The 22,071-nt window shown below is 43.0% G+C and overlaps 1 protein-coding gene across 10 annotated transcripts in view; it reads right to left on the bottom strand.

Moving 5' to 3' along the window:
- The window catches only part of ntng1a (netrin g1a), a 270,500-nt gene that overhangs the window by 100,233 nt on the left and 148,196 nt on the right, over positions 1–22,071 (bottom strand). The window contains exon 1 of one of the 10 annotated variants that reach the window (XM_037078797.1): positions 7,256–8,072. The exons of the other annotated variants lie outside the window; for them this stretch is intronic. The gene's annotated coding sequence lies outside the window, so the exon portion shown is untranslated. Of the gene's footprint in view, positions 1–7,255; positions 8,073–22,071 lie in introns of those variants that run through there. 10 annotated transcript variants of the gene reach the window in all.

Below are 22,071 nucleotides of genomic sequence, written 5' to 3'. Positions count from 1 at the left end.
GCCGACAAGACACTAATGAAGGTGAGAGTGAACCGTAACAGAGGTTGCCTGCGGTAAAATCAAACAAACCACACGAAAGATGCTAAAAGTTTGTAGAGAAGAGAAGAATTGAGAAGCTGATGGGTCGGCACTACACCTTTCATATTACACGCAGTCACCCAATCTATGGTTAACGAATAATATTGATCATTGAGCAATTAAAAAAAAAATCCTCAAAGAGGATAAAGTGGCCAGGCTCACCTGATATAGTCCCACTTTGTGGTTGGGGATAAAAACAGGCAAATGTATCTTGTGACTTGTGACTTGTGCTGCTTTCAAGTTTCCTCTCTTAAGTGGTAGAGCTGTCCATTGCAGAGGCAACTGCACTATATCACATACAGTGATTTACTTCCCAGGCTGAATAGCATCCATTTATATCTGCAAACCATCACAGACTATGGCCTCACTTTTCCTTTTGTCTGAAGTTCTTGAATTAAAAACACCTATTTTAACATAGCTGGGTGTCGAGCTTTCAAACATTCAACCCCACTGAAGTCTAAATTTTAAGAAAAATGCTCGTCCTTTACTTTGTTTTTGAATTGACCTTATGAAGTCTTTTAAACTAGTCTGTCTACAACCTGCATATACCATGATCTCCCTCTGACCAGAAACACAGCAGTAAGCCAGTTGGCCGAGCCCGTGGATACAAGCGTGTGAAGGTTTCCTGCCTGCAAACAGCAGCCTGATTGATGGAGACCAGAGTCAGTGGTCAGAGACAGGAGGGACACACTAGTAGACATTTTAGCGCTGCTTAATCAGTCAGCCGAATCTCTGTGTGTGTGCGCATGTGCGTGTGTGTGCATGTGTGCGCTAACCAATACAGCAACCAGTCATTCTGGATCAATTGGCAGCTAGTTGCACAGTGCGTTGTCATTGCTAATTAATTCCAATTTTCATTTATAATTAGATTAGAAAAGATTAGATTAGACACTGAGTCACAGCAGCATTGAAGAAGAAATAATAGTTTATCAGTAAAAAAACAAACAAACAAAAAAAACATGGTAAGCAGGGGGAAAATTGTATTATACCACATTCCAATTTGTTTTTAAATGCAAAAACGCAGCACTCTCAGTCGAGCACAAGCTGCGACAGAATGATGAGGTGACTTATGTGTAATGTGAGAGTGTGAGAAAGACAATATGTCACTGGCACTCTATATAGGAGTCAGCACAAGGACTGAAGACGCATTTAAACAAATTCACACCCTCCAGATTACGATAATCTGTACATATATTGAGCTTCAATGTGCATGTGATGTGACTGTATACTTAACAACATCATTGAGAGGGCACGTTTGCCACTGTCGCATATGTGGGAATGCCATAATATTTGTATTTGCCTGCTCGTAATGTAAATCTGATGTGTGGTGCTAATATGAAAGAGATCCAAAGCTGCAATTGAGTCAGATATTTCCCTCCAGAGCCGTTTGGAAATGATGGAATGTAAATCATCATTTTAAAGAGCACCCGAGAACAGAGGTGAAAGGTTAGTGGTACACAAATATGTCCTATACAAGGCAGCAAATACACATGAAGGAAACAGAGGGTATTCAATCCATGAAATGTTAAGATGAAAAATACAGGATACGATCTAAATAAAATAAATTGCCCCTATCTCATGCACAAATAATTTCAGTGCAACAAATGCAGATCCATCGCAGCAATAGAAAGAAACATATTCCACAAATGTGGCTGCAAGATTATCATGGAAAACGCGAGTATTAGGAGTCAGAGGATGGAGGAAGGAGGAAGAGGTTAAGGGGAGAAAGAAATGAAGCACCTTAAATGTAAAATGTAAGAATGTCAATGGGGGAGATGTCAGCAGGTGAGGAAGCAGCCAATTATCCAGAGGAACTCTTGGCACCGAGCTCCCTGTTCCCCATTAAGAGACATAATATTTCCGTGTTAAGGGGGAGACTAAAGAGATGGCCCGCGATGTCTCCCTGTGTACGTGTGTGTGTGTGTGTGTGTGTGTGTGTGTTAATGTGTGTGAGAGCTTCACGTGCAACCTCTGGATACAGAGAGGTTCAAGTCATGGGTAATGAGACAACAAGCGCTGGCGAGGCTCCGATAACAAGCAATAGAGATCACAAAAGCGGGGTCATAATCACTCTACCGTCCTGGACACGGCGGCCCCTTCCTCTCATTACTCCCTGCTTATAACCCTCCGTCGCCCCAAGGAGATGAGGCGAGGGAGAGGAAAAGGAGAGCAGATGGGAGAAGTGTGGATGCGCATTTTAAGTGAGAAATGGGTTTATTTTAGGGCGGGTCGCTTCCTCTAACCATCGATCAAGGTCCGAGGACATCAGAGGAGGCGCGCTCACAGGAAGTCTGAAATTCCTCCATGTACAGGAATATATATCGCAAGGAGCGGGGAGGGAAAGAAAAAAAAAAACACTTACAGGAACAGTAGGAGGTCGCTAGGTGTGAGGGAGGATGACTGCTAGAAAAACAACTTTTGTATTCAATGTTGAAAATGTTTCTTGTAGACTACTGTGAACAGGAATTCTTATAAGGCACATTAACTAGCCTGGTGACATGTTTATCCAGCACATTTTATCAGTGATTTTACAACTTAAAATATGTGGGAAATGGAGATAAAGACAAAGAGTGTTCATGTAGAAGCTGATATTTTAAGATGAAACAATGGATGAATGGTGGTTAGGGTTAGAGGAGATATGAAAGAGGAGAATGTTATTCATCCTGGGTGTTGCATCGTTGGAGAATAACCTTAAGGATACTCCAAGACATGTTTAAAGACCAATAATACTATGCTTTAAATAATTATTTGTGTTGATACGGTTTATGAATAAAAAAAAGTTTAAATACCTGGTAAATACCTAATTTCCCCCACTGAAAATCAAGACTTTATTTTTCAAAAGTTTAACTATAGGACCAAAATGAAAAACCATCAATAATAAAGGGTTAATTTTATAGTCAAATAAACTGTAGTTAATACATATTTAACAGGTAATAAACAATGTCAAGCTTTACATACCACTCATTAAGCAACTGACCACATACTAAAGTTTACTGAACTCAGCCCATTTACTAATGTTGCTTATTACAAAGCGCGAGTTTCCACATTGCACTCGTTCAAGCTGCACACTGGGTCGCAATTACCTTCCAAGCTCACTGCTGTGATCACAAAATCCTGCAGGTACATACACGTGTGAAACTGAGATTTAAGTTTAAGTACAGAGAAACTTTCCTCCTTCAGCGGATGAAATGCGGCGACGGCCTCCGAGTATCAAACTCTGCACTCCACTGATGTGTGTGCAGTTGACTTTGATCCTTTGATACTTTGTGCTTCTGCACAGTGAAGGCCAAACATATTCACAAGTGTAGATACAATACGCAGGATCCTTTGACTGAAGATGGTCTTGAAAAATACGAAAACATGAAAACTGCAAGCTACAGAAAAAGAAATATAAAAAGTAAAAGCAGCAATTTAAAGTTGGAGCGAAGGGGGAGATCAATGTGGCTCTGACTTTGCAACATTATCTGAAGATGCATGAAAGTTAACCAGCCAGAATTACATCCTCCTGTGTGTGTGGGTATCAAACCAAATAGAATGAGATTCAAATATCTATCAAATGAATTACGCTAAATGTGAAAAATTAAGTGTCTTGTTATTTTACACTCTTAAAGAATGAATGAAATGATATAATTGCTTGTAATGCTGCATGAAAATGATCAAATTCAAAAGCAGTCACATGATTATGAAGAATAAAGGTTTTGGTTTTTTTTTTGTTTTTTTTTTTAAAAAGAAGCTATGGGCAGCATCAGGTAAAACATATCGACATAGTCCTTTCCCATATAAACCACATACAGTAGAGCGGTTACTGAGGTGTGCACTCAGCCTGCCCCAAAACAACAGGGGACTGTAGGTACCGAACTGCCAGCGCTGCAAGCTCGATTTTATATTTAAACACATGAATCTTTCACAAGGTCCTGTCGGCCCGTGAGAGGGAGTTTGTTCTGGCTTCTGAGTTCGTCACATCCCACCCAAACAGCCACCCATGCACCCACCGCACCGCCTCGTCTCTGGGGCTTCCAAACAGCCTTCAGTGTCCAATTGCATTTCATTCCCGGGGCCACTCGAGCATCACTGAGTGTCTCTCCAAATCACGGGGGAAATGTCACACGCATGTCCCCAGAGCCGCTCTTTACTACTATAGGAGGAGTCGCTTGTGAATCATGCATGTCATCCAATGAGCAAATGAAGGGGTCTAATATCTGCCTCTCCTTTCCCACTATAAGCCTTAAGTTTCTGCAGGTGTACATGTTGTCCCGGGTAGGTAATCAGCTTCTTGCTCACATGGTATTTGGAAGTCTTTTGGTGGGAATTTTATCAAACAGCAAACTTGCACTTTGCATTTTGGATTGGCAAATAAGCGCCCATATTGTTGATCTGGACTCAGAGTTTTTCTCCTTCTCGTCCCTTTCTTTCTAGTTTTGCCATATTGATCGTTTTTGCTTTTTGTCGACCACTGGTTTGTGTTGGCTCAGCAGTTTCTTCTGCTGCTGGCTGTGTGGTGCCAACATTTTCATCTCCTCCAGACTGCATTTCCAGTCGATCTTCGATCAAAATAGGCCACTTTTTTTCTCACCCGGGACGAAGGTCATAATCTCCCACGATTGTCCCGTGGCGGCCCACAGGGGGCAGTACTTACACACCTGCCTGGCTGCTTCACAATTCGACAAATTGTCCTCAAATTGGAAAAAACTGTCCACTTTAGCTCTAAATGATGTGCTCGGCCCAGAGTAAGGTGGAATAATTACAAGGTTACAACTGATGTCCGAGCTATTTTTCCCCTCCTTTCGTTTTTAATTTCACGCATTTTATGCACTTTCAAGGGCAATTTCTGACCCCCACTCCTGTCCTGTCTCTACCTACTTTCATCTTTTCTAAGTCTACCTGTTTCGTATTCCCCACCAGTGCCTTGCTAAAAGAGAAACAAGAGCGCAGGAGAGAGAAGGGCAGAAAGACAGGAGGGCAGACAGTCAGAAACAGATGAAAGACAGATAAAGATAGAAGCTGGCCCGGCTTCAGAAAAAAAAAAAAAAAAAAAAACAGCCTCCTGCCTGCTCTCTGTGCTCCATTCACCAGATTTCTCTGCCTGCCTTTCCAGAATCCCTAATCTTCCCTGTTAACAACCTGCCAATAGTCCTCTGTCCTCATGAATAAACATATGGAGAGTGGAGCACGGCCCGGCAAACATGACAGCCAGCGTTAGCGTGGAGCGGCGAGCATCCCTATAACGCATCCCTGGGGCTTGCCTCCCAGTCAGCCCATCACTTAGCGCTCTTTTCCACTTCTTAAAATGTCACCGCCTTCAATCGGCAGGCTTATGATCTTTTAATAATGACGACAGGTAGCAAATGGGTGGAGTGCTGACAGCTGGTTAAGTGACTCCGTGTTGAGGATGGGTGGCCTCAGAAGGAATCAAAGCCGCAGCTCTGCTCTAGGGTTAAACAAATAGTCTGGCTGTTTCCTGTTCAGCAAAACCCGGGCGTGTATTTGAAGCTTGCTTTCCCACCTCTGATGTAATAAATGATTACCTGCGCATGCAATAACAATGTCAGATATAACAAGTGTCTCACCCTGATGGAATTTCATCAGTTTAGAGTTTTTTCTCATGTTCAAGAGGCTTTTTTTTTTACCTGCTCGAAGAAAACCAGAAAATGAGGTGAATTACTGAAATACGGCTGTATTAGTGTTCGCCTTGAGCCGTGAGGGAATCATCCCTTCAGCAGGATGCAGCTGCAGCCTCCTCCTCCAATCCAGGAGCCAGACAGGTCAGGCCTCCGAAGGCATCCCCCGGTCCCTGCCCGCTGCAGACGTGCCTCCACCAGCTGCACATGCCACAATCCTCTATCACTCCCTCTGTCTCTGCTTACTCCATCCACCCCACCCCTGTCCCCCGAGCTGCTGCTGAAGCTGCCACATGCACTCTGCGCGCGTGAGAGCAGCACTTTTGACAGGGGTGACTGTGGCGACGCTGGCCCCGAGTCGAGCTGAACACCCTCGGGCGTCAGTTACTCCAGCGCCACATAACACAGCAGTGCACGGGGCACCCAGTGAGACAGTGAGACAAGATCACGCCTCCGCCCACCCACCCTCCCTCCCTCTCGCCTCTCCTCGCCACCAAGCATGCCTCTCTTTGCGACACGGGAACACCTTATGCATTATTAAAGACACTTTTCCTAAAAGGCTGCTAGCACATTATTCTGCAACCACAGTGACATGCCTGGATACTCAAAATGTCCACTTTAGCCCTGAGGAATGTGCTCGCCCAGGTAGCTCCTCTCATGCTGGAAATATAAGCAGGAGTAAAGCCATATGGTCTGAGGCTGCAAACAAGCAAACAAGCACGCAGAGTGTGACGATTTATCGCCTGTCCTTATTTCACAGGATGATTTTTTTTTAAAAAACACACAAAAAACAGGCTGCAATCAGATGACTCAGTCCATTAAAAATGACTGTTGATTGTGAATAGCATCTATAAAATGTCAAATTGCACAGTGCCGTCTAAGCACGTCCTTAAGAGAAAAACTATCAGGTATTAGCCAATGCAAACACATGTGGGTGATGCAGATTGCAGCCACTACCAATAGCACCATCACCAATGAGCGAGCACAGCCACGGATTATTGTGTAAAACATGTCAAAGCCGCTGGGCTGTGAAGCAAGAAGGGGCACCGGAGTCACGCAGATCTGCATGGCATGACAAAGAGTGAAGCGATGAAGCATGTGCCAAAACAAATCTGACTGTAATAGGCTGCTCATATAATGACGTATCAAAGGCAGGCCAATTGGCTCCAGCATGCATGACACAAATGTAATTATGCGCGATAGACAGGAGACGTTAGGTAATAAGTTCCACAAGGGGGCGCCTCAAGAGGCGACCCGAGGCGACGGCGTTAAGTTTTGGACGCAGTCAAGGTCGCGTTTGTAAATGTGGACATGTCTCCCTGCGAGGTTTCAGAACGTCTCCAAAGTTTTTTGCGCTCTTTGGAGGTAAAATACGCACAACTCTCACCTCATCCCCCCAGCCCCTCCTCTTTCTCTGCTCGTTGAAAGAGATAGCTGCAGCCGGGCCACAGCCAAGTTGACTTCCAACCACCACGACCGGACACTTTAACGCAGGAGTGTACGGTCCTCGCCTCGGCGCACAGCGAAAGTAAACTTCACAAGCAAGAGGAAAAACTTACATTTGCCGTGCGGGGGGTGCTCCCTGTTTCCTCCCCCTGCTCTTTAACGCCGTTCAACAAGTTCAGAGCAGCGGAATGAACATGAATGAAGAATGAAGCTCTTTAAGATGCGCTCCTTAACGGGAATGTGATGAGTACGCACGTCAGTCTCTGAGGAATCGCTGTGCGCACCATCTCTCACTTTTTGTTTTTTGGCGAACCGAGAGGGGTGGGGGAAGGGGGGGTAGTGTGGGGAGAGGGGGGAGGGAAACGATCAAGAGGAGGATTTTCCTGCCACTTCAAAACAAATGACTGATCACCGTCCTGAGGGCTCGGTCAGCACCGCGCCTGCTGCTGGAAACGAGGGGATTTGTGAGCAGGAGCTCCGGTGCCAAAGTGTCCATCATCCTCTTTTTCCAAGTGTCATTCCATCACGGCGTCAATCTGAGGCACAGTGATGTCCGCAGGAAAAAAAAAGAGAAGAAAAAACCCCACTACTGCAAAAGAAAACTTTGACCCGCTGCCGTGCGCGCCTCCCGTGTTTTCCTGCCCTGTTTATAATTCCTTCGTTTCCAAAGACTCCTGCGTGCGGGTCTGGCGCCAATCGCGTCCCCACTCTCTCCTCTCTCTCTCTGTATTTCTCTCCCTCGCTCCTTCTCCCTGGCGCTGAGTAGGTTTCAGCCACTCAACAGGGACATGAATCACACCAATTAGACTGGACGGCTGAGAATATCCGCCCGCATCAACGCATCTTCTCCCGGACGTTTCCCCGGCACGGCGCTGCACCGACCGCCCAGACGGAGATGACGGGGAAGATAATGCGCTCCGAGGCTTCTATTAGATGAGACGCACACTCAGCTTGTCCCCCCACAACCCCCACCCACGCACACCTATGGTTTCGCCCCCCCCCCAACCCCTCCAGCCTGTCTCCAACCTCGCCTTCAACCCCCCCACCCGCACGCATCCCCACACACGCACGCATCCCCACACACGCACGCCATCCCTCTTTCGGGACTCGTTAGAAACTCAGGAGGGAGGACGATCGCCTGGAGTTGAACCTCTTTCTCGTGGAGTTCACCCGAGTCGGCTTAAATTATCCAACAAATGCGGGCGTTAGTGGTCTCACAGGAGTGATCGCATCCGGGTATGACGAGAGGAGGAATATCTCCGGCTGCCGACCAAAAATGTGAACCAGAATCGGAGGAATTTGACCAAAAGTGTGAACATATTTGTGTCCGCGTCCTCTCAGGGGGCCGATCCTTTCCGAACCGGGTGAAATGCAACACCCCAGGGTTTAATTTTCTTTATTACAGATCCTATAACCGCACCTGGTTTATTTGCAGCAATTCAGAATGGTGCGTAATTGTTTAAAAAAAAAAAAAGTGATTTAAATCCATCATGTAAGTAAGTTTGCCTCATTCAGTGGGTCCTTTAAATTAAAAATAGGTGGAAAGGCGGGAAGTCCGAGTAAATGACTTTTAATAGGAAGAAGGCGTAGCTCCAGTGCGAAGGTGCCATTCTTAAAAAACAAAAGAAAAGAAAAAGAAACTCACAAGGGATTATTGTGCTGTTAATAAGTACAAATACGAGAAAGGCGTTGATAATGATTTCACACCAAAACTCAATGTATGTTTTCGACACGACTAAAAAAAAAAGCGCGAAGATTGAGCGCATGGGGAGAGATGGTGTCAGAACTGCTGGAGTCAGGTCATGACACTTGGCACACAGGTTAACCTCCCAGCAAGCCCGGACAAGCCCCTACACGGCTCAATGAGTCCATGCTTATGCGTCTCTATAGGCCCAGAGAGGCCTTGGTCACCGCCCGCACAAGGCAATGTAACCTGTGCAGGTGATCGCAACATTCAGTGGCACCATCAGAAAAGAAAGACAGACAGAAAGAAAGAAAGCCGGACCGCGGAGAGAACGTGCGTTAAAGTCGTTTTCACCAGTCAAATATGAGATGAAAAAATAAAAATAAAAAATAAAATAATAGAAATCCAGCATGAGCGGAAATATGAAATTGATGACAAGGAATCATGGGTGTGTTTTATCTGCACGGAGCATGACTGATTGATTTCAACACACTTGCATGTGGAAATACGGTGCCTGTGCCTCCTTGGATCTGTGCGCTCACGGCGCGTCCCTGTGTCCCTTATAGCCCCACATATATATGTAAATATAGAAATATATACAAGGGAGTTTGGCACAAAATTCCAAGAACAATAGGAGTTTTTTTTTTAATAGACTACAACGCTCTGGCGGTGACTACAGACAACCATATTTAAAGCTACACCTGCTCTGTCTTTATTTATCGCACCAAACTGTCGCTGCTGTCGATCAGCACAATTCCACACAAGGATAAGGCAGGGTTCCGAATGACAGCATCTAAAGATAACCAGAAAAAAAATAGCATCTGCTCTCAAAATAGTCGGCTTACTTTGTCTAATCACGACGGACAATTTGGCCACCTACTCGGCGCGCGTCGCAGCGGAGCTTCAAAAGTTTACGCGCCCCGGCGTTCGGATGGAGATAAATTAAATGTAAAGAAATCAGCAGCCTAAGAGTCTCACCTTCGTCTTCAGCGTTTCATACCGTCGAGCAGAGCCCGTCCTGTAGCCTGTTGCAGCCATATAAATCCGCTTTAAAACGGGACATCTTAGGAACGGGAGACTCGCCGTACAGAAGCGACCAGCGTGTCTCCGCCGCTCCCGGGGAATGGAGGAGAGCTCCCGGTACCAGCGCAACGTCACCTGGAGCCGGACACACAAGTGGAGACGGCGGGAGAAAATCCTCCGAGCCAAATGTAACCATTCAAAAAAAAAAGAAAAAAAGAAAAGTTGGTATCAGTAAGATTCCAGCTGTCTTGTTTAAAAAGAGCCTCAGAGACAGCGGAGAGTGGCCAGCCTCGCTGCTCTCAGACACAATGAGGCGATGAGCCTTTGACAACTGACTTTCACCTCAAGTTTATTTCTCTGCTGAAGCCTGCGAGTCGCAGCCGAGTGCGGCATGAACACAAACACCTCCAACTGCTCTCTCCAATTAGCCTTTATAAATCCTATGCTCTGGGATTTTTTTTTTCTTCCAGTTACATTTTTTTTTTTTTACCACTAAAACATTTTATTGTGACAAGTCACAGAGATCACAGGCACATCTGATAATAAGCATCAGCAGCAGGGGTTTTGTGGGAAGTCTACTGCCTTGCTTTAAGGCATGGAGGGAAATTGCTTTATTACACAAAACAGTAGGAAAGATAAAGATTCCAGGAAAGGCTGTTGGCGAAATAACTTCCAGAGGATGTAAAACAGTCTCCACGAGACACATTTCAAGCAACTGCTGCCTGATAAAGGCTGCCACTCACCTCCATCACAGTCTGGTTGTTTAGAGTCATTACTTGAAAGGGATAACGATTGATTCGACAATAATGTAGCAACATTTAAAGCCGCTACACACAGCGCTTTTTTAAATAGCACATGAAGACATTTATGACTTTTATCGACGTTTATCTGCAGCAGGGGCCTGGAACATATGGACAATGGAGGGCTGAAGCTAAAAGAAAATCAGCGGAGAAATCCAACGCAGTGTCACAAGGATATGTACGCAGAGAATTGTTTTTGTTTTGGTTTGGTTTTTTTTAGCTTTTACCTTCTCTGAATGTCTGAAATCTCAACAACAGGCCAAAGTGAGTTGAGTCATTGGTATTGATCTCTTAACCGAGACAGATACAAAGTACTAGGAGTGCGCTCCACTTCAGATCTTAGTTAACTCGTCTTTGTGCGCGACGCGGAGGAAAGGTTGAGGACGCGGTGGCGACAACCACGTGGAGACAGCTCCTCAAGCAGGCTGCCTCGCTCCTCTGCGAGCCCAAGGGCAAGCTCGCCCGACATGGACCTCTTCTTCTAAATCACTCAGCGACAAGAGGTGGAGAGCTACCGCAGTGCACATTAATTCCCACTTATTGCCTCAGCACAATGACTCAGTGTAATTTTTTTTTTTTTCACGCACAATACATTTCTGGAGCTCGTCTGCAGACTGTTAAGCTCTTTTCCGACTTTCCTTCAAAGCCTGAAAAACTCTAAGCTCAGACAGGCTGGGTTTGTACATGTGACTGTGTAAGTGGAGCCAGACGCTGTTGGAAGGATGAGTTACTGTACTTAAACACTAAGAGGTGTCTTGTGTATATTAAGAATATATATGCGCTGAAAGGAGAGTGAAAAGAGGATGTGTTTGACTGTGGAGGATTATCATATTATCATTCACACACACACACACACACACACACACACACACACACACACACAGGCGTAGAAAGACCACGTGCCTTCGGATCCATCAGCAGGTTCAATAGACAGCTCTTTACTTGAGAGACCAATAATCACGTGCCCCCTGTTCCGATATCTCACCTCCATCCTTGTGTGTTGTTAGCTTTTTTTTTCTTTCCTTGTCATATTGCATGATGGTTATTAGAAAATTGATGGGTAAAGCTGTTCTTGCACATCCCTGTCTGGCGGACGCCAGGCACAGAGGTATTGGATTTTTACGCCTGTTCAATGGAGGGTAATGTTGCCTTCATCCGGAGGAGTGTGTTTGTTAGTGGAGGGGTTGGAGTATGAGGGAGAGGGAGAGGGAGGGGGGCAGTTTATTCATAAAGAACTACTGTGTTTGTGCTCGATACACTTTAATGTGGTAAAATACAGCTGTGTCATCAACCTAAATCTGAGAGTGCACGGGGCGGAGACGGACGAATGCAAATGCAAGCGAAGGTTGTAACATGCAGCAATTCAGTACCAACACATCAAGGTTAAAACTACTCCGTTAAAAGTTCGGCACGCAAAATGTTACTTATGCAAAAAGCACAAAAGTGTGAACAGGAAAATGTATTTAAAGTACTGTGGTGTATTCTTACTGATGCGTATGATACTGATAACATCTGTATATCAGCGGATATTCAGTCTGGCTCATCTTTATCTGATGTGTCATCACTTTCACACTGGCACTGCCCCATGACATCAGTGCTGAAAAACCCTCCTTATTGAGCGGGTAGGTGTGGGGTGGGCGGAAAAACAATAATTCGCTTCTAGTGAAAGAAGGTTATATCAATGGTAGTTTCATAAATGTGTATGATTAAATGTGTACTTGTGCAAAGATAGTGTAATAAAGGGCTGAGTGACAGTTATTCTTATTATTTTTTTAATGATGCGTTGGGGGAATAAATGACAAAACTGGTATCAACCTGAGAATTTCACAACTGGTAGATTCCTACGTAAGATGCTGTCATGATACAGTTTACATCATGAACACGTATTTGACTGTATGCCAGCACTGTTTCTTGTTGTATTACATCATTGTAGGTAATTACTGCTAATTATTCAGTAGTGACTCTGCACAGATGTGTTGAAGCACCTGGATTTATACATTTCATTCCCTGTCATATCATGCTATATATTAATATGTTATACATTTATATCTATATACTTAATGCATTTGCAATAATGAAAGAATTCCCATGCTGATGCACACATGTGTAAGAAGCACTTTAATGCCCTAGCTGAAAAAAGTTGATGCCAATTCCAACTACTTTATAAACTGTTAATAATATAATTGAAGAATTTGCACCATATTTTATAAACTGCTCATAACTTATGTATATTACATATGAATTTACAAGTCACTCATAGCAGTCATCCTTCAGAATCATTAATAAATGGTACATTTATAGTCAATTATTGTAGTTAAAAGTTATTTCACTTCTAACAAACAATGAAATGCTTTATAAACCATTTATAATAGAATTGTTTCTGAAAAGTAGCGACTGATGTTAGTAATCCTCTGTAAATGGTTGATAAATACTGTGCAGTTTATTCATAAGCATTATTCAAAGTTGCAACTGATGTTTCTAATAAATTATATTTATAAATGGTTTGAAAAGCATTTCATTGTTAGCCACCAGTGAAATGACTGTTAACAAAGTTTAATGAATCATTAATTCACAATTTATTGATGAAGCTTTAAAACTGTTACAGGGCAAATACACCAGCTGACACAAACTTATATGCAATAACGGCAGTCTGTCAAGATTTGTCACTGAAGTCACAAAAACAATTCATGCATCAAACGGATTCTCCCTTCACTCTTAAATTAAGTGTTTTTTTGGACCAGGAGACAAATGGCAGAGATGTACTGTCTTTGCACTCACTTCTGTGTAACTCTGACTTTGTGAGCTTTTGATTATCCTGCTTGCTTGATACAGACAAGGTGAATCAAACTGGCACCTTCAGAGTTTCTATCTTGTGCTCCCTAAACTGCCTGACTATGCAAAGCACCCTAACTTCCCTCAGGACGTGAGACACTTAGTAAGAGTCAGGACAAAAACAGGGCTCACATTGCAATATGGGATGCCTTCTACAGACTGAATCAGGTCAGTCCCGGCACCTTTATGCACCTGCTCCATTTGGACTTTGTGTCAAAGGTTTATCATGCTTCTCTCAGGCTGGCACTAACCCTCCGCTCCAATCTGCTGCCTGCACACCTCCGCCGCTTATCCAATCCTGCACGGTGTCCTAAACCCATAACCCGACTCGCCCACATTGAAATATCATATTAAGTTATAAAACAATACCTGAGAAGAATTACATAGAGCCATAATCCAAAAAGTGCATGATTGAAAAGGGATTAGAGGGGAGGAGGAGGAGGAGGGAGGAGGGAGGACATGGCCGTACAGTTTGGTGGATTTGTACTTTGCTCACAGGCTGAGAGCCGGCTGCCTCGGGCTGATTGTGAATCGGGGCCACCCCATTCAGATTTACGTGCCCCTGCGAGTGATTTGCGATTTACTTTCTTAACATGCGCCGTCCAGATCTGTCCTTGTTGTGCGGTGTGTGTCCGTCCATGAAGTCACGCCTCGGTGCCTTCAGCTGGATGCATTTGTGATAGGCAGTGGCTCTTTGCGGCTGAGATTTGCAGCCCCGGGCTAGAATAAATACTGTTTCACATTTAAATAAGTGTACTGTTTTATTACTGTTGTGGAAAACATAGGAACATACAGTGAGACAGAGTTATTTTGGGTTTGAGCAGCAGGCGCATGGGTCAGTTCCTGCTGCTAATGATAATGATGACAAATGGTCTGGCCTGCTGGGCCCCAGAGAAATGAAGTCCACCTCTCTGGGGGTTGGACACCAAATTAGCTTTTGTCAATACCATGTTCCCAAATTGTCCTCACAGGATGTGCTGACAGAAATATTGGTTACTGTAACCGACTGTTGGAATTGAATCCTATTGGCTTATCTGTGGTGTCATTAGCATACAAGGATGAATGAGTGGCCATGATTAGATGCCGCGCGCCGCCTGAGCCCAGTCAGGTTTCAGCAGCAATCGAAATGAGCCCTGCAGAAACACATTCGATGAATTCCCCCACAGTTTTTAAGCACTCAGTGAAGTTTAGGTTTTGCACTGTGCAACCCAAAGAGAGTTTTGATATGCATGTTAATCTTGTCACAAAAACATATCAACAGGAACAACTGACTGTAGGGATTGAAAAGGCCTGACAGTTATCTCAAATCAAACCAAATTGCATTGTGGGGATTTACAATACATCGTATTTTAGTTTTAAAATACATTACTCATAATTCTTATTATAAGAGGGCACTATTTGATATCAGAAAGGTGACAGCAAGGTGCTGAAGGTGAGGATGAAATACCGTGAGAGCCATCCCCTTACAAACTGGGCACCACGCATACACAATGTCTAAGTGAGTTGTATTTTTATAAAGTTGTCATAGTGATACGGTGACGACACTGCAGCTTCTTTTAAATGGACATCAAACAGAATGTTCCTCTCTTGCATACAGCAGCGCAGTAGGGAGCCCTGTAAACTGAGCTGAATGGCTGTGGTCAACACAGATGTGAGCAGGTGCACACTTTGTTCCCATCTTCTCTAGAGGCTGACACCTCAAGGACAGACCCATATCATCGCTGTGGCATAAAGACCGCGCAACTTCATGTTGTAACTTGAGGTTTACATCGACACTCTCCGCCGAGCTTCTTGAAATCCCTCATGTGAAAACTGCAGTCTATTAAAAATCTTACTCTCAAAATGTGAAAAAGCGGTCCGCTCGCCTTCATTCCTGCTCCGCTCTAATGAACGCACCCACCACTTAGTGTTTCATTACTGGCTGCGGTTATATTGTGCACCACTGGATTTGTATGCTACTACAGAGTGTCTATCACTGTGTTGGCACAGATGTTCCCAGTGGCTGACGGCTCCTCTTGGACTGGTGCGTCCTTAACAATGTACATACAGTACATGTGTAGAAAATAAAACCAGCATGGCCTGCACTCTCACATTCTTCTGCAGGTGTCATGTGGTGCTGAAGAGAGTTGGAACAAAGGCTTTTGAAATATGTTGCCTCCTTCTTCCGGAACAATGATCTGAAGAATTCATGTTTGCTTCTAAATTTATTTAGCTTCGTTTTAAATTGCTTTGGGCACTTTCCATTTCTTGTGTTGTTAACTACCGAAACTACTGGCTATTTAGAGCCATTCAAGGAGTAATTTTCACTCTACAATCGCTTCTCGATTGTAATTCACAGCTGATATCCCTCGCACTCTCCTAGTGTTAATAATTGTTGAGTTTAAGAATTGTGAACAAGCTGTGATAAAATCAATAGCTTGTTTTTTTTTCATTTATTTTTTTTTTCAAAGAAGTATAAACAAATCCAAACTAGATTTGTCCCTACGTTTATGTACCTTAACCTAACATAGTACCTAACATGTGTGACTTTTGCATTAGTGGCCAGGCTGAGGTGAATCACTACAGACATGTCGCCAGCAAAATCACTGTTTTCCTACGGTAGGTTGCATACACTAACCTCTCGCGCCATGTATCACATTTTTCTAGCATAAAATCTCGGGGCGTGGAGTCACACCTCTTTTGTCAACAATCACATTTGATGGCCTTGTTACGCACGCAGCCCTGTTCTACACATGCACATCACTGTATTGCCTGACACACTTTCCTAGGTGTGTTGTGAAGCTGATGTGCAGGAGATTTTTTTTTTTAAACTATGCCTGCAGTAGAAGTACAGGGCTGAGTGAGACACGGGGAAAACAAAACGGTGAGCTTTCATTTTTTTTGGATTGTGTTTGCAGTTTTTGGACAGTAAAACTAAACTTTTAAACTTGAACTTTTCATTGAGTTTGTGTAATATGTGTGAGTTACCAAGCAACCACTGGCTAGTTAGTTAAATGCCGACAGGGTGATGGAGACCTCGTCTTTTGTTATATAAAAGGGCCACACACACTTGCATTTAAAAAAAATGACTGACCTTTTATCACGCTTGAGGAGCCGATCTCCATGCTGCCTTCATGCCTGGTTAAGCCAGTTTTATTGATTACAGTGGAAGCGCTGCAGCAGCCGCACCGTAAACAGTCTGCATACATTGTGTGTTCAGTGTTGCCAGAGCAATCAAGACTGCTGATGTTATACGCATTGTTGTAGCAATGTTAAACTGCTGGCCTCTTGACCAGAACCCTCTTAAAAAGACAAGGCTACCTGGTTAAATTAAGGAAAACTATGTAAAAAATCAAAAATACTGCAATTTTTGGTAAGTGGTGAATTCATCAAAAAAAAAGCTGACATTTCTAATTTCTTAGAGCCAACAGTGAGAAGGCATGCATCTAGGGAAGAGTCATATCTAATGCAAATGGAGAAACAGGAGCAAGACTTTGGTCAGCATGTACATCAGAAAGATTGTGATTATGGATCTCTCTAACTGAACTCTCTGTATGAACAGATGATGCTGTCATTTAATGTTTTGATTTGATGATCTTCACACATAATGCAAAGAGCTCAGCATCAAAGCAATTGTGTCAGGATATTCTTTGGCAGACACAGCAGAATTCTAGCAACAAGGGAAACAATAAATAAATCCCGCCACAGAATGCCAAAGACCTCAGATTGGGTGTTCCAACAAGACCTCAGGCGTAAAGGCTGGCCAAACCAACACTGGAACAGCTACAAAATAAAGATGTGGAGGTCTCTGAGTGAGCCAGCTGAAACACAGACTTGATTCTCAAAGGAACATTTGTGTGATAATATAAGGCGGTCTGTAGACATTTTCTGTCCAAATTAAATGAGGTTGAACAAATCTAAAAAGGAAGAGTGGGAGAAAATCCAGCAGTGTTAAGCTGACATACAATCTGTTTAAGCTTTGATCGCTCTCAAATATTATTGTGCAAATGCTGTCAAAATTGATTAATGTTTAGCCACAAAAAACCCTCAAGCGTATCCTCATGATCACTGATCATACAATGTCCAGCAATATACTAGGTTTCCACTTTGTCTGAATCACATTTGGAATTTTATGTGGTGGGATAAGTGACAGCAAGTCACAATTTTATCTCTTTTGATTTTTCAAGATGAAACATTTAAGTTTACTTCAATGCAAGAATACTTAAACCTATGCATTGTGCACAATGATTCAACTCTACTGTAGTCTTTTAGATAATCGAGCTGTGAACACCTGACTGCCTGATACAGTCCTTAGAGGTGTTGAAACAGAAATATTCTAAGATCAACAAAACATAATGTATCCCACTGCGGCAGAACACTTTATTCCAACCAACTAATCCTGACTTTGATCATTAAAAAGTTGAAACACAGGTTCTGAAGACAATTGCATATATCGTGACTCCAGTTCACTGATTCCTCGGCTACGCTGTCTCTCAGTCTCATTCACCAGTCCTGCACTGAACAATGAGTCTTGAAATCAGTTAGATTAAGCACATTGTCTATTGATTGGCTCCTAAATTGCTGTGCGATACAAGACAAATAATCCCATTTCAAGTTTCAACATTTGTTTCTAATGGTTTCCAAATCATTTCAGGCAGGAATGGATCACAATTAGTTTAGCATTTAGCGGCCAAGAGTGGTCATGCATGCATGAGTGTGATTCTGGGCTTAACAGTGGCTGCCCGTGCTGCATTTGACATTTCCATCCTCTGGATACTTCGCTTTATTCTGCCTGCGGGGATTTTTTTTTTTTCCAGGCACCTGTTGAGGCTGAGGTGAGACTCAGCCACAGTATGTGCATATTAGGCTTCTGCAAGTGTAGAATTCAATTTGAGAGAATGATGTGATGTTTTTCTGCCTCTCTCAGACACTAAAGTGCTGTTTGGCCTAGAAAAAGAGACTGAGAGGCTCACCTCATACTGTAAGCCTCTTTCAAAGCAGAGCAGTGACACAGGAAAAAAAAAACATGTTTGACATTTGGCAACATGGATACAACCTTGGTCACAGCCAGGGTTTCAAGTGGATCTGACTGACTTTTGAGAGAAAGAGTGAGCATTTCATCACTGCAGATGACGTCTGTGACTTCAGCCAAGATCTCACTGCCATGATGGTTTTAGGACAGACTGTGTTTCATTCAAGTGACAAAACAAAACAAAGATACTGAACCCAGTTTCAAATGTATGTGATTCTGTTGACCATCAAAAATCCTTTATTTTAGAGCTCAACACTGGAGCACCCCAGGGATGTGTGCTCAGCCCCCTCCCATTCACACTCTACACCCATGAATGCACTCACAAACTCTATTGTAAAGTATGTTGACGACCCCACCATCATCGGCCGCACGGTAAACAACGATGAGGGTTCATATTGGGAGGAAATCAATAATCTTGCAGAGTGGTGCACAGAGAGCAATCTGCTGCTCACCGTCAGCAAAACCAAGGAGCTGATTGATTTTAGAAAGAAATGATGCAAAGACGCACAGCCCTGTCTACATCAGTGGAGCTGAGGTGGAGCAGGTGAACTGAACACCAGCTCCCTGGGAATCAACATCACAGAGAACCTGTCATTGTCATTGCACAACACCACCCTGGTAAAAAAAGAAAAAAAAAAGAAACACAAAAAGCGATCCACTTCTTAAGGAAACCTAAAGGCTAAATTCCGGTGCCAAGCTAATCTCAACTTTTACAGAGGACAAATAGAAGGCACCCTGACTGGAAACACTGAAACACTCGAAACAACTGACATGGTTTAGGACAGGAAGGCTCTGAACATCATTGGCACCCATCTACAGAGCATCAGTGACATCAGTGAAGTGAGATGTCTGCACAGAGCCCGAAGGATATTAAAAGACAACACTGTCTGGCAAAAGATGCAAAACTATCTGCTGCCATACCACCAGACTGCAGAGCAGTTTCTTTACTTAGGCTGTTTAGACATACAGTAGGACAGAATAGCACTTGGAAGCACTAGGATGAAGCGTTTGGGAGAGAGAAAAAGCTGCATGTATGTCTTGTCTCTATGACAACAATATCTTGACATCTACCGCTATATGACCAACAATGTCCCTTTGTGGTTTACTATCCATTTGTTTAAATTTTTTTTTTTTTTTACATCAGGACATAAGAGCAAGGAGGATTTGGGTGCATGACAGAGAATATTATCGCCTAAGCCAGAAAATATTTTTAAAAATGAGCGCCGCTGACATCAGCAGCCCCTTGGTGACAAGTCGAGAGATTTTCAACTCGAAGCGCTTGGAGCAGCTGCACAAAAGAGGCGGAGAGCTCGGAAAAAATACGCTGGGCGCTGTGATCTTTTCTCTGGGTGACCACCTGCTGCCGCCGACGCTTGCTCCTCATTGGAAACAATTGACAAAAAAAAAGCTGGCACTCAGAAACAAACGCTATGTGGACACAGGCCAATAGTTTTTCTTATGTTGCATAAAGGGACTAGAATTTACATATGCAATCTGTGTTGTAAATGGTAATTAGATTATTGAATTGAACCTTGAGTAGTAGCTGTTGGTGAGGACAAAATGTACTGCGATGATGTCTAGAAATGTAGTTACTTATTGATCCTCATGTTGCTAAGTTTGTTGGCTCCATATGGTGCTTCCTGGACACTGCAGCAGAGGCTCACTGAATTAACTGTTGTCATCAGTGTGATGTGACAGGAAAGGCGTCACGGACTACTGTCTTCTTCAGAGGTTTCTGTTTGTCTGTTCTTACTGTAGACTGATCACACGCATCATGGGTTTGATTGCTGCGCTGTATTCCGTTTGTCGTCGCAGCTGCTGTCACTTAGCACTTTAACATGCTTGATAGCTTACAAAGCTTACAGTTCTCTTAAATCATCGATGTTGAAGCAGCGATGACTAATTTCTCCATAAAACCTTTCAAAGCATGTCTCCATGTTTTATCGTCAGGGCTTCGCTTTGCTTCATGTTTCTGTATGGAACTGACATAACACTTTGTGTTAAGGTATGCATAATCATCATCAACTGGTTGATTGTAAGCATGTAAATTTGAGGTATGCTGACCCTATTCATCATTGGCTCTACATTATCCTACTGATTTGAGTTGGATTAATTAGTGTCAAACTAGTGAATTAGTCATCAGCAAGACCTCACTTTCAGAACGGGGAACACTGTGAGTTAGAGAGACTTAAGAGTAAATTAGACACTAATCACACTCTCTGCAAACAACAGATATGCTGCAACATTACGTTTCTTTAGGCTCAATTTTCAATTTCAACTTTTAATAATGCTGTGCTTGTGCTCTGGTTAGGTTTAGGCACAAAAAAAACATCTGGTTGGGTTGGACAAACATCACTGGTGGCTCAAAATACCTGGCTTTGTCGTTGGCTTTGTTTTCCAAAGATTCAGTGGTGTCACACTTGCAATGTTGAAACATGTTCTTGAACCATGGCCTGTAAATTTACAACTAGTTAGTGGTGAAAATGTCTACTTTCATATACATTACAGTGTTGGTGGGACTTCACCATTATACCCAGATGCAGGATTTGGTATTGTTATTTCATTAATGGAGTTAAATTGCCAAGTCTACAGTTTAAGACCTAATTTATTCTTTGGGTTGTTTCAAGAGACATTGATTTGGTGTTTGATTCACTTTAGCCACACTTTCCCAATTCATCATGATCATAACTAACAGCTATTCTGCTTGTTTTATGTCATAGTGAAAGGCAGCAAGCAGTCTGTATATTATATCAGCTTTCTGCTGATAGACTGACAGACTCTGGATGTGCAGGCTTATTCATTTAAAAATAATAATTTACAATATAATACAACCAAGTGGAACCCAGAGACCAGACATTTGCAGTTCACAATATGATTCAGCCATTGTTCAGTCTTCCCCAGACTGACAGACAATGCCCTTGATTTGTAGACACTATAGCTTGTGATTAATTCGAAATGTGTTCATTAGAGAGTGGGTTCACATTTCAACTGACAACACTGAAACAAATGAACCACATATACCAGATGACGATGTGTGAAAGATAAATTATCACCTGAGATTTTCAGGGTTCCATTTGAATGTATCAACTGCTGTATAATCATGATGCAGAAAAGGTGCTATCTGTTATACGACTCTTCCGCATCTGGTGCCTCGAACTCAATGAGACAGATATAATCAGAGGAGTCAACACTCTTTAGTTACCTAACGACCAATCAACACGCTGTGTGAGCAGTTATCATTTCAGACTGTTTTGACCTTAATTCTAAATCAAAGGTAGGTGAACAAATACTTCGAGAAGTTGATAGTATTTATATTTCCAGGTATTATTGTGTCCTGCATTTATATTAATTTGGAGAAACAGTTGTAATGGTGGCTGTTCTTATTTGAAAACCCAACACATACATTTTATCATCAGTATCAGTTGTTGTAATTATGCCACATAAAAATACCAGATGACTCACCAGTGCTACAGATAAATCAACTCAAAGCCCTCCCTTTCTAAAGCAAGTAAGGAACTCGATTAAATGCAGAACAGTTCATCTGCAGTTCACTCTGGGGATGGTTATTTAATGTGAATG

The sequence above is a fragment of the Acanthopagrus latus genome, chromosome 19 (genome assembly GCF_904848185.1).
Source record: "Acanthopagrus latus isolate v.2019 chromosome 19, fAcaLat1.1, whole genome shotgun sequence".
NCBI classification, from domain to species: Eukaryota; Metazoa; Chordata; class Actinopteri; order Spariformes; family Sparidae; genus Acanthopagrus; species Acanthopagrus latus.
Note: the sequence above shows the minus strand (reverse complement) of the source record. Positions and strands in the feature narration are given on the sequence as shown.